Source organism: Pezoporus flaviventris, unplaced genomic scaffold, assembly GCF_033815535.1.
Source record: "Pezoporus flaviventris isolate CSIRO_AGI_PZ_B2104156 unplaced genomic scaffold, CSIRO_AGI_Pfla_v1 ptg000002l, whole genome shotgun sequence".
NCBI lineage: Eukaryota > Metazoa > Chordata > Aves > Psittaciformes > Psittacidae > Pezoporus > Pezoporus flaviventris.
The window spans coordinates 54,492,128-54,505,616 of NW_026892550.1; positions in this window are offsets into that span (position 1 = coordinate 54,492,128).

Sequence of the window (13,489 nt, forward strand, 5' to 3'; positions counted from 1 at the left end):
ACTTACTGTTCAGTGTGATCTCAACGGCTAACCATGTCTTACCAAATTCTGGCAAATTTCCTGCACTTCCAGGTTTTATGTTAAAGGAAATACTGGTTCATCAAGGAAATTCAAACTTGTACCACTAAACACATGCCAAACATTAAGCATTTGTGTAGTTTCAATACAACCAATGCTAAACTTGTGTTTCAAAGTATAATCAAACTCTCTGATTCAAATCTAAAAAAAATAAGTAAATACTTGGTCTTTAATAGGACCTAGTCTTTAGTATTACTTCTGCTCAAAAAACTGAATATGGATGTGTAGAAAACCAAGGAACAGAGCGTACATCCTAATCTCAGTGAGACAACAGTATGTGAGATAAAACACAAACCGAGAGAATTTGCATGCTGCACCTCTGGTCTTACCTACTCTTCACAGCTTTGGCTGTGGCAAAACTGCACTCTAGTGGAACTGAAGCAGAAACACAGGCTCTGGGCTGAGTCCTCCACATCTCAGTCCCTTTGCTTGCCTACAGCTCTGAAGAGATGTGTCTGACAGATTCTACAGGCCTGAAGATCACTTAGAAAGCTCTTCAGTCTGAGACCATCCCAAGTGACAAGCCTGATGTATGACTAAGAGAGAAGTTTGCACACTGTTTTTACTGTGTGGCTATTCACCTCACTGGATTTAGAGAACAAAGGCATTCACAAACTATGTTGCGGAGTCCCTAAATCTCCATGGGGTGCAACGCCATTAAACCACCAGAACATTGGGTTGCCCAGATTATGGACAGCTTTTTTCAAAAATTTCTCAGCTCTGCAGACCCCACTGATTTTAGTGACCACTAGTGTCTTATTACTTAAAATGTTCATAGATTTTAAGCGCCTTAATAGGAACTGAGTTGTTTATAAATATCTGTCCCAAGAGCATCTGACCGTCAAGGTGGTTAAATCAACATCATTTCACAAAATTTAATAGAGCAGAAGTTGGAGTTATTGCCAGTAACCGAGTTAAAGCGAGGCTAAGATCAGCCTCTGTTATTTGAAAAACACAAGATGTGTCTTAGATAATGTCGAGATCTCACCTGACAGTAAATCAGACTAAAGGGCTTTTGGTCCCTACATGTAAACGATAGCTTTCAGAAGGAACCCATCTGTGTCACATTAACTTCAGTTGTGTGAACTGTATATTCTGAACCAAAGCCAAAGATAAAGTGAATGCATAAGAGGACCAGAGTAACCATATAAATGACAGAGGAATTAGTGGAGAGCTGTTAAAAAAAATAAAAAGGGGAGCAAATTTGGGAGATGACTATTACATACATTGAAATCTATTTGGCTATATACAAGTACAGATACCACTGTAAGTTCTGCTGCCATCTTCTGGTACAGAGGCCATTATGGACATGCTGCTACGAGTAAGTCCCAACTCTGGATTGTTGTGCCACAGAGCATGGTAGGCAATAGGTGAGGATGCCAAAGAAGCTTCTGTTTTCAGATTAAAGAGCAGCTTGTGAACCCTGCTACACAATGGAAATGAATTTTGGGTTATTTTCCAAAATGAATGTAAAATTTCAGTAGAATTTGGCAAATATTCTTGGTCTGAAAACTGAAAGTGAGGAAAAATTTCTGGCATTTTTAAAAATTAAATACTTGAAAACTGTGTGAAGTAAACTTTTGGGTACCCATTATCTTAATTCTTTTTTTCAAGATTGAAAAAAAAAATAATCAGGACAAACTATATAAACCAGAAATAGATTGTTTGATCACTGTTTCTATAGAAGTATTCATTCTAAAGGTTCTGGATTTTGTGGCCTGTGCCATGTTTTTGTTGCTGTAGGCCCTTGCCTTGTAGATGAAAGGTATATCAGGCAGGTCACGGTTGCATCCTACTTATACCCCTGGTGTTTGCAGTCCAGAGCATCTTTGAATCGTTCCTACTACCCATGCATGCAGCACAAAGCACCAGGAGACAGTAAACTTGGTTTGATGATCTAGGAATCCATGAATATCACCAATAATAAGGAAACATTCACTATCTGTGTATCAAGAGCACATTTTGTGCTTAACATTTTAACCTTCATGCTGAATTGCTGATTTTGTGATAGAGGCAGCACTTCAAGATGCTCATTTCAAAAATTCAAAGATAGTTTAAAGATACAAAGACAGTTCACTACTGATTTAAAAAAGAAAGAAACACACAAGGGACAGCTGCACCTGCATCTTGACTGTCAGCAAGTGGATTCTGTCACAGACTTTCTTTGCGAAACTTCAAAATACTTTGCATTGCAGGGGAAATGTTAGCTATCTCTTTTTGCAATGGCATCAAGGGAATGTGTTCTCCTAAATTCAATTTCCAGAAGCTGAGGTTGAGTTCTTCTGCTTGCACTGAAGGACCGAGTGACTTAATATTTTCTGTTTCAGAGAAGACTCTCCTTTTGTGCTTAATATTCTATGGTCTTGATCGTTACCTCTTTAAAAAAGAAACAATGCTAAAACCCAAACCAACCAATTAACCAAAAACCCCACGTAAAAGATCTCTTTTTCCTTATTACCATTAACCTGTAGACCATAAATCATCAGTCAGGTGCATGAATAAAACATTCTGAGGCAATTCTTCCATGTGCCTTGTCCTGTTTCGGTCCCTGTTCAAGCTTTTGGCTTTAGGCAATGATTTGTTAATGCAGGTGTGCCATGTTTTCTTGTAATTGCACAGGCTGGAACAGTGACTTTGAATAAAGGAGAGTGGAAATTCTAAGGCTGTAACAGAGCTGGACCTAAAGATAGGGCTGTGGACTGACAGAGGCTATCATCTTAAAGGCATGCCTGCAGAAGAGATTTTTACTTTCAGAGAATAGAGAAGGCTTATTTCAGTAACTGATTGAAGCGCAATAATGTATTCAAGAAAGGCAATAGTAATAATCAGGCTAAGGCAGTAGTTCCATGTCTGTCTTACACTCTTCTAAACATGGGCAATTCTACTACCTTCTCAGTTAGGTAGTGACACAGAGCAAGGAATGGATCTGGTACTGTGACAGCAGCGCCCTACTCAAATTAATTTGTTTTAATGAGGCCATAAAACCACAGTCCAAGATATAAGGATGTCCACTCACTTTTCTTGAGATTTCTGGAAGGCTGAAACCTCAGTAGGATTTAGAGATTACAGATGGATTTCCAGATGCTGAAGCTCTCCTAAATCATAGGTCCCTATTGCTCATTTCCTCCAAAATTTGGCATCAGCACTCCTTGAATCAGGCCCTAAAATTCTACTTTAAGCTTTTTATAGTGAGCTTTGAGGGAGAGATGTTTGCCTCTTGCAGGAAGGAAAACTGTTGAAATAGAAGGAGAAGTACAGGGAGAATATCAAAGACATTCACATTTGAATAATGCCTGTTTTGCAGATGCTAGGGTTAAGGTGCACAACAATCAATACAGCTGACATGTTTTTCTCTAATTATCATCCTTGTTCTTTTATATCAAGCCCACATGCTATGAGAAGTAGTGAAAAGACAATTTCATATCTACTAGTTATTATCATGATGTTATTAATTTAGACTAAGGATAATAATAAGATAGGGCATATGTAGAAAGAATTTGTTGTGAAATTAATTGCTCTGATTCGGGTCAACACATATGATAAGGTTTATAAAGCATTTCAGAAACAATTAGTTATGATGGCTATTTGGCATCCTAAGACATGTAAATCTAGAGCATGTATTTTACATTTCTCCCCCCTCCCCATTCATATGCTAAGTTCTCTGATAAAAGCTGCTTGTTCAAAAGAAAATTGAAATCAGTGGATCGAAGCAAAGCTGGATAATGATGTATTACTGATATACTCTCTCAATGCTTCAATTATTCCTGCCTTCAGTCTTGAAATTATTTCAGAGAAACAAAAAATAAATAAAAAATGGCTTTTTACAAAGTCAGTTTTAATCTTTCCGTTGCATTTGTGGCTGTCTTTTACCCTTAATAGACATGGAAAGGACTTGATTGTAGTTACCTTTCTGAACATACTGTTGTTCTTTGTAATTCCCTTCTCTTGACTCTCAAGGGCTTTCACAGAGAATGGTGCCCCTCAGTTATGTGAAGCACCTGTTCCCAATTCATCTTTGTAAATGAAACTTAACATGGCTTTGTCTCCTTGAATCTTAAATGCACTTTCTTTTCTTTCTTTGTCTGCCCTGAATTCTTCAAGAAAACAACTGACAGAAGGGGCTAGCAGAAATATCCTTACCTCGAAAGAGTGATTGTACATTCAGGATGTTCTTTACCACAAAGATCTGCAGTAATCTACATTCCTTCCTAATGCAGTTCAGTTTTGGCACTTGATTTCAGCATGATTACACTCAGTCAATCCTGGCAGCTTTCAAATATACTATCCTAAATACAGGTTGTTTACAGCAAAGAGACAGTTTAGCTAAGCTAACTGCTTCTGGCCCAGCAGTGGTCTGATCTTCATCTGTCACCCCATGGAGTCCTAGAGCATTATCAAGGTAGCTCCCTTTATACTAGATATACCCATTTTGGTCTGACTTATCTCCTTTTCTCACTGTCCCATCACTCAAAGTAACAATGGAAGCAGTCAGCTTCTCTATGCAACAAATAAGAAGTCCTTGGCCATTGTTTTTAAAGAAGCAACTATCATTACCTTTATCTTTGCAGATGGGGAAACTGAGGCCCTAAGGTGCATGACTAATGTACCCAGAAGACCAAAGTGCTGCCAGGATACAACCTGTTTCTCTAGAGCCCTGGCACAGAAAGATCATTAGGGAGCTGTGGGTACATGAGTACAGCATATATAGCTTCCTAGATTCAAATCCCTGAGAAACACGGGAGGGTGCAATTAGGAAGGGAACCAGAGCTTACTGAAATCAGTGGAAATCTTTCCAATTATTTCAACAGGTATCTGGCACAAGCCCCTGGTGAATCTTCCGTGGCTGCCTGTTGCCTACTCTATGTAGTTCATTAACATCAAAATTCATTTGTGCACTTAACTCCTCAGCGGGAAGGTTTGCAGGTATCTATGTTTATCTTTCCATTGCAAGCAGCAACTAACAGAGACAGAACAGAGAAAAGAGTGTAAGAGGGGAGAGATCAGCCATAGCAAGTCACAAGGAGCAGCAGCTTACAGGCATGGCAGGACCTCTTGTTCCCTTTTGCCTCTGCCCCAGGATCCTGGTAGAAATCTGACAGCTTTGTGGCAGTTAGTAGAGCAAACACCCTTCTCTGGCTTATTTGCTATAGCAAAGACAAGTGGCTTTATACTGTGACTGATCAATGCTCCTAGTGAGTCAATACTCAGATCACATGCAGTAAATCCCAGGAGCTGTGCCAAAACCGTAATGAGTGACTATGTCTCAGCACACTGCCAAATTCTCCTTCCCCTCCCATACCAGAAACTGACCAAACCAATGGAGCTGGTGCAAATCAACAACAGCACACCAGGAGCGAGGAACTCAATTCAGTCCCTTAGACGTCACCACTGAATATATAGCTTGAGGGGAAAGGTCTAGAAAAAGCTGCACATTCTCCAGAAGACAGAGTAGCACTGACAGGTATTTTGGGGAGCTGCAGGAATACAGTACACTACACTGGTGATCTGCCACTCAATGTCCTGTTTCAGAGCACGCTAGGCGATTTCATGAGTCTAGTATAATGATCAGGAAAGAAAAAAGAAACAGATTATACAACAGCAAGCAGCCCTGCTACTCAATACCAAGTCATAAAAATCAATTGAATGATCAATAGGCTTTTCTGTCCTTTGGGGCTTTGAAGATTCTGCTGTCGTGCTCTCTGCTATCATTAGCACTTGATGAACTTAAGATGTTTAATGACTGTGAAATTACATTCCTATAGAGACAATGCACACTTGGAATAATAGCATGCAATTCAGGGGTCTGTGGAGTCCCACACCATTAAACACAGAACTTCAAATAGAGTTTTCACTGTGAAAATGGAGCAAGCTCTTTGATGTGCTAACATCAGCTCTGGTCCACTTGCTTCTCAAATTACTAGCGTAGCAGGCAAACTTCAAAGAGCTCAGGATACGCTTTAAAGCAACTACAATGTTTGCTTGGCTAGGAATGTACTCTCCTGGTGGTAGACCACCCTTATCTCAGTTTCACCTTCATATTCAGAATGAAGGCAGAACGGGATATATCACTCTGTATACATATATATATATATATATATATATATATATAGGGGGAGAGAGAAAAACTCATTGACCAATGAACCTATTCCAACTTCAACATAAAATAAACTGCTGTCGTAGTTTAAACTGAGCTGTTAACTAAATACCATGCAACCACTTGCTCACATCCTCCTTTTCTTCACTCCCTGGGCAGGACAGGGAGGAGAATCAAAGGAATGTAAAACCCATCAGTTGAAATAAGAACAGTTTAATAACTAAAATAAAGTACAACATACTACTACTACTAATAATAATAATAACAAGGAAAATATCAGGAGAAAGAGAATATAAAACTATAAAGGGGAAAGGAAAATAATAAACAGCAGTGATGCACAATACAACCGCTCACCACCTGCTGACCTATACCCAGCCCAACCCAAGCAGCTATCTGCCCTTCTGGGTGACTCCCCCCAATTTATATACTGGGCATGACGTGCTGTGGGATGGAATACCCCTTTGGCTAGTTTGGGTCAGGTGTCCTGTCTCTATTCCCTCCCAGCTTCTTGTGCTCCTCCTCATTGGCAGAGCATGAGAGACTGAAAGGTCCTTGATCAGGGTAAACGCTACTCAGCAACAACTAAAACATTGGTGTGTTATCAGCATTGTTCTCAGACTGAAGCCAAACCACAGCACTGCACTGGCTATTGGGAAGAAAATTAACTATCCTAGATGAAACCAGGACATCTGCTTTGTGACACAGGTTAGAAAATAGAATCTTTTGCAGGGAAGAAAAGGAGAAAATGCATTAAAAACATGATTGACTCCAACTGACCATTTTGCAAGGCTGAGAATGCAATGGAGTTGTACAGGAAAGTAAATATTTTAATTTCCAGAATCAGTATTTTCCATTAATCATTTTTGCTTTGTACACTAAATGAAATCAGCACTTTCGTGCCTGTGGCGGGGGTACACACCTGAAAAGAAAAGCTGAATTGGCAAAGACAAGGGAAGGGTCACAGAGAGGCTGATATTTTCCTTCCTAAATTCAGCTGAAACTTTGCCATGAGGTCAGTTAGAAATGGTTCCTTCATAAGGCCAGGATAACCTGGACTAATGTTTCTAGCTGTGGCATTCATTACTCATCCTAGCAACCAAAACCCCAAAAGAGAAGACCCATTGCATCAGACAGCTATTTCCAAAGAGCATGCACACAAGATAGATCATGTGGTGTCACCAGCCTTGCTTTAAGGGTTAATGCCAATAGTGCACGAATGCGACTTCCAGAAGACATTCACCCTGAGAAGCTGGTGGTGTCAGAATGAGGACCTACATACAGTATGGGAGCACTATGTGCCAGCTCCAACTGGCCTAAGCTGCCTTTCACTCTACACAAAAGTCTAAAAAAAAAAAAACCCCAACCCAGCCCAAAACCAGCCTGCAAATAGATTTTGTCCTTCTAGCCCTTTTCAGAGTCAGTGGTGGTCAGAACCAGAACCTCGGCTTTCTGGTATCGTGCTAGGCAGATATTTAAAGAAGATGAGGCAAAGTCCCAGTCAAAATTTAATGCTGTCTCTTCAGTCATGGAATACATTTCTCTCCTGTCTCCCTGCACCAGCCACCATTGGCCCTAGAGTCCAAGGCCACACAAACATAAGCCTTAATATTTGTAAATACCATGATTTCACTCTATGTGTGCCTCTGCACAGAAATTCAATAAGGAATCCTGTTTTAAAGCTCATGTTTGATCTCTTAATTTTTCAAAAGACTGCTATGGAAGGCTTGTCATGAATTTATTATGAAGAAAGGTAAAACTTAGCACTATGCTTGGCATTCATTACGTGGACAAGGTTAATTCATGGTAAGATGTGAGGTCTGCATATGAATCTATAGGGCTTCATCTCAGAGTTCAAACTGAACTGCTTAAAGGTTTGTCTCTGCTAACACTGCTAGAGGTAGCCAAGTTACCCTGGTTCGAATCTGTAAGGTCTAAAAGCTAAGTGGCAGCTCTCTGACACTCAAAATGCAATGAAGATCATATGTTGACAAAACAGAACAGTATCTCATATTTAAAGAGACCTGCAAAACTATGCATGCATATGGGTTAAAAAAGCAACAACAACAAAATCCCTTCATATATCATATGAAAATTACCAGTGTGTATTTTCTGTCTCCTTTTGTAAGATGCATGTAGAACCTTTTAAAGCTAGGGGTTAAACATTTGACCTTTACTTTGAGCTTTCCCATCTCTGAAGTGTTTCTATAAATACTTAATATATAAGACAGCCTGACCTTTGAAGGGTGCTCTATTGAGTTTTCAAGTATCTGATTGTAACACTTTGTCCCTAATCTGTTCTTGGCTTCTGCTTCCTATTACTGTGATGAATCTCTAGTTTTCACTCTGCAGGGGTGAGGTCTCTTTTTTTTCATCAAACTTTAGCAGCACAGCATTGGAGCAAGCCTTTTTTGACGTTTTTAAGGTTTGAGTGGACAGGGTGCTGGGACATCTAGTTTAGGTCATGCTTTGCAAAGAAATGTTGGACCAGATGATCTGTGATTTCCCTTCCAACTTAGTATTCTATGATACTATTTGCTTCACCAGTTCTTTGATCACCTGAGTTCTTGCAACAGAACTTCAGCAAGAACATAAACAGTAGAAAAAAAAGCTTTATCAATTCAAGCCCCTACTGCCCTCCTACACTCCCCATCACCTTTTGTTCTTCCAGAAAAAGTGTAGGTGCAATTAGTTGAGGTTTGCCCCTTCAGCCATGATGGGCAGCAAGACAGCCTGGAAATATGGCACTTTTTTGCTTGGCTATTCCTTAACCTGTAACATGGGTAACAAAGGCCACAGCAGATTCCTGCCCTGTCCTAAAAGCATATCCCAGCACAAAGCCTAGAGCATTAGTTACTTATCTGCTGCACCTGGGTTGTCATAGTCATCTAAAATGACTGGATTATAGTTTATATTTCAAGGAAATATCTCAGGTTACAAGAGCTGGAGGAGGTGGGCCGTTGACCTCAACAAAGAGATGATAATTTATGTTAGCCAGAGTGGCAGCTTGGTGGAGCTTTGCTGATTTAAACCAGTGGAAGATTTTATCCATTATCCCTAGAAATGTTCCACAAAAATGCAATGTTTCCTCTAGTCCCTTTTGTCATTGTCTTAAGCAATTACTGCACTACATTCCCAGGAAAGGGTATAGCAATATGTATTTTAATCTCAAGGTGACTTACTGCCTGTTTTTCCATAACAAGAGATGACTGCTTTACCTCAATAGCTTTTATTACTGGTGAAAAAAAAAGAAAAGGCAGTGATCAGATTTTGTAATTGAATAGAGAAGGTAATTTGCACCCCAGTCTTCTTGAAAATGAGACTTTTTATTAGAAAAAGGAAAAGATCTGAGAGGAATAACTGTCTTTCATGCATGGTGGTACATAAAATAAACCCCAAAGAATAGCAGGGGCTGCCCCTTTCTTCCATTGTGTACTTTTTTCCTGGAGAGAAAATCAGAACTAAATCCTAGCCAGATCTCTGTGGCACTGCCCTGCTAGTTGACTATCTCTCAGGGGTCCTGAATGTGTGCAGGCCTTGCAATTACAGACCTTGTCTTGCATTGATAATACCGGGAACAGCACAGAAGAAAAGAGTGTGTGAAGACCTGCATTGTGTTCCAGGCTACACCTAAGGAGACATCCTCTCCACATCCTACCTGCCAACAGACCACAGGAGCCAGCACTGCAGAAGTTATAGAAATAGACAGTAAATATATCCTTCATTGCTGACATATTTGAGACAATGGTACCGCTCCTGCAAAAATCAGGTGTCATGATAAATGAACACCATGTACTCTAGCTATAGCTCAGGTGGCTATCTGAAGAAATAGAAAGCTTCAATTTTAAATAAAAGGCTTTGAGTTAAAAATAGTGTCAAGAAATTAATGAATGAGACAGAAACCAATGGCTCAGAGAGAGCTACATTTCCACCTGGGTAGACTGGAGGGTGACTGAAAGCCCAAAGACATTTGTTTCACAAAATATGAAGTAAGAGTTTTGACACCCTTTGTAAATATTTCTAGATAAGGCAAAAAAGCCTGCTTACAAGCTGCATTTATATTTCCATTTTATTATGAAATGGAAATTTCTTTTTGTTTGCTTATTAAAATACAGAATGAAACACAACTGGAAGGTGAAAATTCCAGCTTCATTTTGGATTTCTTAAAGGAAAAAAAAAAAATAAAATAGCCAAACTGCAGAAGCAGTTGAAAATAAAGACTGAGTCCACTATCAGAAAAAAAAAACAACCCTGCACAACTCCTGATTAAGGAACAAAAATAAAAGAAATGTTTTTCATAGATGACTTAAAAAATGAAATAAAAAACCCTGAAATTGCGTTTCCTAACTATTTTATTCAATGGGATTAATTTTCTCACTGTTTTAATCCCAGACTTTTCTCTGCCTGCAGGCCATGCCAGGGGCCTGCAAACAACAGATAATGCCACTGATACATAACTAGAGAAGAACTCACTGGAGCATTGAGGTGTGAAGGGTTGAACCAGTCTTGACAGAAGCTCAAAAGATGATTTGGTGCTCACAGACACTACATGGTTGTGCAAGATGGGAATGGCAGGATCAGCTATGATTACAGACTTGAATCTGTCCTGAGTCTGGAACAATCAGACGCTGTATCACTGCAGCAGCAGCAAAGACTTCTTAAGCAAGAACCTTCCATTTGGAAATCTTGGGTCACATCCTCTACTGAGGCAATCAGCTTTTTGAGATGAACAGAGCCCCAGATCAGGCCATAATGACTCATAAGGACTTTTTGGTCATGTTTTCAGAGTACAGGAAATTCAGCAGTAGCAGTTGTCATAAGGTGCAGATGAACAAGTACATTTTAAGCATTGGTTCTGTATATACAAAGTTTTACAGTTCAAAATTACTTGAGGGGTCTTCAAGAGAGGAAGGAAAGATGAACTTCAGATTTTAATAAACTGGTGTAGTTGGTTTCTGCCTCTACCTTATTTGGTTGCTAAGCATACCAAACGCTTAAATTAAGATAGATAACCTAAGAGGAAAACAGCTTCATCGCAAAAACAGTTCAGCCAAGCTTTAATTTTCAATTGGCTAAAAAAGCTTCTTAGGCTTAATACAACCTAGAAACTGCACATTCCCCAACAGTCCCAGCAGCCCTAATTAGTTGAAGAAACTGAGCGTTTTACCACATAACCTTCAAATAATCTCTTAGAATTCACTCTTTGCCTCTAAATCTCACTGGTTTCCCAAGTGTTTCCTTGTCTGATTTCATACAGCTAATGAAACAACTCAATCAAGGAGCAAGTTTCTATATGTGAACAGATTCTGTTTGCATCCTAAAGGGCTGAAATTTTAAATAAATTACCACTCTTTGCTTTGTTCCTTAAAATGAGTGTCAACACCACATCCTTTTTCTGACCCCCAAATGGTTTGTTAGGTACTCCATGTCCCGCTTCATTCTCAGAAGAACACTTCCACATGTCAGGAGCAGAAGAGTTTGGTCATGGTAATCAAAAATGCTTTTTTTTCTCATGTACAGCTGCCATTTGAAAGCTATAGCCCCTCTTCAGCTTTGAGACGGAATGCTTTGCTTTGTACCCTGTGAAAGATCCTGTGAAGAGAATACAGTTCATATTTGTCAAGGGACTGATGTTGCCAGACCTGGCACATAAATAGAGAAATAAAGTTTTATCCAAGGCAGAGGCTAATGGGAACATCCTGTTCACTCTTCCTTTTTTAATTCCAGCAGCTGTTCAGAAATTTTCTTGGAGCGAACCTTAACCCTAACCCTAAACCAGCCTTCCAGGAAGAGACCTCTAACCTAAGATATCTAACTTAAATTGACCAAAGTAATGTGATCCAATTCCAAAGTTTTGGAAAAATTAGCTGACACAGAGGAAGTCTGGATTCTGTGCAGCATTTTTAGAGCTTCTTCCACCTTTGTCCTTGTTTTCTTTTACTCATTTTCACTATGACTGAGTAGGACAAATACTGTTGAAATTGCTATTAGAGCTATTGCCACTGGCAAATCTTCTGCTAGGGGACGAAACTGATGGAGTTTAATCCATTTGAAATATCAAGACAGCAGAATTCAGGTGGTTAAATTGTTCACATCCCATGGGAACTCAATAACCTTCAAAATTTGGAGTCCAGTTGGCTTAGTCACCTCAGTGTGGTCACTGGTTGCCTCTTCTTCTCACTTTGAATAGACCCTACTTTAAAAAAGGCACTTAGTCAAGAGATTTGTAAGCTTGTCAGCGTTTTGAGAACAGCTGGTAAGCAAAAGAAAACGAAGTCAACTGGCCTGTACAAGAATTTTTAACAGTATATTTTTTCCTGAAAATATTCAAATAAAAGCTTGTTTAAAATATAAAAATAGTAAGATGGGATTTTCACAAAAAAAAACCAAAAACAACAAACAACCCAAATCCATTCCTGCTAATGTGGGGATTCCTTCTGGCTGGAAGAAGAGCCTTGCTGGAGCTAGTGGTCTGCTTGCACCACCTAGTGATGCCTGCAGGCTTGCACAAGTCCTCCTGCCTGCCTGAAACACAAGTGAATCCTATCAAAAAAAAACAACACTTAAATCACAAGTACTGTTACAAGGACTAGTATTTTCCCCTCAGCATCACCATTCTTTAACTGGCTTTTCCTCTATCACACCGTGTAACACTAAGAGCATCTGCATCCCATTTGTATGGGTATCAGATGAACTACAAAGGTCCATCTGATTTTAGAGTTTACAGGGCACAAGAGAGTCATACTCAAGCTAACTGGAGAAAGCAGGATGCAATAGGGAAGGTCAACAGCATTTCCACATGCATTTTTCTGTTAATCCAAAGTTTACAGAAAAAAATAAATAAATCTAGGGAGTTGTTTATATCCCACAGAAACAACACTTTCTCTATTAAAAAAACTGTTTTCTGCAGAAAACCTCAAGTACCTACTTGCAGTCCAATCTTTTATTACAATTACCCAAGAAGGTGTCACCTGAAGAGTTAAGTTGCTGAGTGACATCTATATATGAGCTGATAAATATGTTTTTGAAGTCTGCATCAGTCTACTGAAGAGCCATGGGAGCATTCTCATTGCACTTTGGACTATGAAGATACACGTTGCTTTTTCTCCGCCCGAGCATTTCTCTGATGACTAGTCACTTAATTCCACTAGCAATTAATATTAGGCACTCTTCCATCTGTGGCTGCAAAAATTAAAATGCTGTTACTTCAGGCAAGACATGGGTAATCGGGCCTGAATGGGGGTGAGGGAAGCGTATATGTTGTGTGGATTTTCTGGTCTTTAATTTACTTGGTCTTTTCTGCTCTTAATGTCTTTTTTT